The following is a 2713-nucleotide window of genomic DNA, read 5'->3' as shown; positions in this document are numbered from 1 at the left end:
TAGAAATTAGTCCATGGCAGCAGGGGACTGTGACGAAATCCTTATTCTTTCACTCTTTGCAGAGATGCCTGATGTTAATTACCCAGGAAAAGATCATATTTATCTTGCAGCATAGGGATTATGAAGCTTCTCAAACATAGTATTTTCATATTCCCAGAAAAGTAGTAAGTGCTTTAATAAATAAAGCAATATAAATGAAAAAGTTTACCTTCCAGACCTTGTTACAGTTTGAAAGAAGACTAACACATTACTATTCTTGGAGTACCAGAAGTGTCCTGTGTCAGTGTGACTGTAGAAGTACAAACAGACAAGCTTCAGATAATTGTCTCTGTTATAGATTGGCTTTCTGACATACTTCTGATTCCTCTGTATTTAGTGTATGTTTAACAGATTCTGGAGTTTGTCAGGCGTTTAAAAAAAAAAAAGATCACTTAGTTGGTGGCTAGTCATAGAGATTCGTAGGAAGCATGCTTTTGTAATGAACAGTCTCTTGGCCACCACACAAAGGGTTTGCTGGGTACCTCAAGAGATAAAGCAGGGCCCATGACATCTTGCAGCTTTGGCTGTAACACAGATGTTTTGTGTTGCTGAGACTCAGAGGGACGTTTGTAAATACACACATGCACCCCATTGTGGCAAATGGGTGTACATGGATGGTATTACTTGTTAGACAGTTTTCCAAGCCATATCTCTATAGAGAGCCCAAGCAGTAAAATAAATTTTACTCTTGTTGGGTATTACTCATTTTTATTGTTGTTATTATCATCAAGAGTAATAATTCACATGGCAGTAGTGCTGTGTGTCTGACTCACACGCATTGTGCTAGGTTCTGCATAAACATCACCAAAAATGTATTCATTGCTGTGAGAATGTGAGTGTAGAACAAAAGGCAGCAGCATGCGTGCAGGCTGGAAATGGCTCTTTTCCCTTGGGAAATGGTACGTTTGACATAAATTTTGGTGTTATACCTTTTCCTTTCAACAAAGGGAATGGAGTTTTCTGTTTGATTCTGAGGGTTTTTTCAGCCTTTCAGTTCTGAAACCCAGCTGGCAAATCCCAGCAATTCTGTGAGTAGTCTTAAAACATGTAGATGGTGTGTGTCACCAGCGAGGCAGTGTTTGCCTCTGGCTATTAGTGTCAACAGGCCAGAATCTGCCATTTGTTGGCTGTTATTCCTACAGATAATTCAGAGTTGTAGCTTACGCTATATTGTCCAAACATCCTTGCGGATCCCTTATGTCTGAAGGATCCATGGCAGATGATCAATAAAATGGGCTCATATGCTCTGAACTTCTCTCTCTGTCTCTCTCTCTCTCATACAGGCACACGTGCTTGCAGCAAGCTAGAGTATGATACTTCTAAAGGATTTATGGCTGTAGAGAAAAATTACTTATCTACAGTTTGAAAAAGGCAAACACATATATATATATTTAACAAATGTCCCATCTGGAGGACTGCAAATTTAGTTAAACTCACTTATTTTTGTTTATGCATTGCCAATAGAATGGGACGAAGGTCAGCTGGCTTGTTGCAAGTTGAGGATTAATGAAAAATTCCTTTGCTAAGAGTTCTCTTCTCAGTTCTAGTCTAGCTGTAGTGCACAATTGCTCAAACCTTCTTCTCTATAATTGCAGGGATCCAACTGAGGTCTTTGTTACAATTCTTGTGTTTCATGTGTGCTTGATTTTACTCTGTGTGTGTGTGTAACTGCATCCTTTGCTTATCCTTCATTTGCTTGCTTTCTGCACTTCACATTGCTGTGGCTGAGCGCTGGACATGATTTGAAATGCTGGAGATAGAGTTAATCTTTCATTTCTGCATCTGTGTTACAGTCTTCCTGAATTAGCAGAATTATTGTTTAAGGACAGCAGACAAGAAAATCCCAACAGCTTCCCCGGAGCCTCACAAAATAATTGCTGAGATTTGAACTACGGAAAAAAACCTTCTGAAAAGACTGTCTGAAAACTAAGAAGACTGAAGATAAAAATAGAGCTTGTTCAGTAACTGCACACAGCTCTTATCTTTAAATATTCTCAAATGCTTCTCAATGAAAGGTAATCAAAGGCTGTGCCAAATTAATCAAATCAGTTTACGTGGGGAAACTAAACACAGGGTTTTGGACAGTTTGGGCAGTACCTTCATAGGGAAGTCTAGAGCCTAAGGAGGAGGGTAGTTGGACACTGGATGGGCAGGCACAGTGGAAGGGCAGCTGTTGCCATCTCAGCAGCACTGGGCAGACCTGTTGAAGCTGTAACAAGGCATGTGCAAGTCTTGACATTTTGAAGAAAATTGGGCAGAATCCAGAGATGTGCTGCCAAACAACAACAATTTTTGGGGGGATGAGCCAGTCTGTGGAAGGAAAGGACAACATGCATCCTGGACTAGGAGTAGGTGGTGTAGCTCTTGGAAAACAGCCAGCAGCACTGGGTGAAGAAGCCTGCTGAAAGTGATTTTTAATAGCCAGTTCTGCTAAACCACCTCTGTGTTTCCAGCTCAGCTCTGGCAGAACCTGCCTTGAAAGTCTTCTCTTATAAAATATGTGTTAGGAATCTGTAAGTGCCGCCATGTGTTAAGTACTGAGCATAGAGTAACGTCAAGCATATTTTAAAGTAGCAAAAGAAGGGATGGGAACAATTCATGTGTTTTGCATCTGAGCCTAGCGGGAATTATTCATTGCCTTTGGAATCCGCACATAGATGGTTGTGATGTAGGC

General features: G+C 40.6%; 1 protein-coding gene across 1 annotated transcript in view; it reads left to right on the top strand.

The window, feature by feature from the left end:
* Positions 1-2713, top strand: part of ADAMTS12 (ADAM metallopeptidase with thrombospondin type 1 motif, 12) — a 175443-nt gene that overhangs the window by 47105 nt on the left and 125625 nt on the right. The window lies entirely within an intron of this gene.

This window comes from Pygoscelis adeliae, unplaced genomic scaffold (genome assembly GCF_000699105.1).
Source record: "Pygoscelis adeliae isolate BGI_AS28 unplaced genomic scaffold, ASM69910v1 Scaffold272, whole genome shotgun sequence".
Taxonomy (NCBI): domain Eukaryota; kingdom Metazoa; phylum Chordata; class Aves; order Sphenisciformes; family Spheniscidae; genus Pygoscelis; species Pygoscelis adeliae.
Note: the sequence above shows the minus strand (reverse complement) of the source record. Positions and strands in the feature narration are given on the sequence as shown.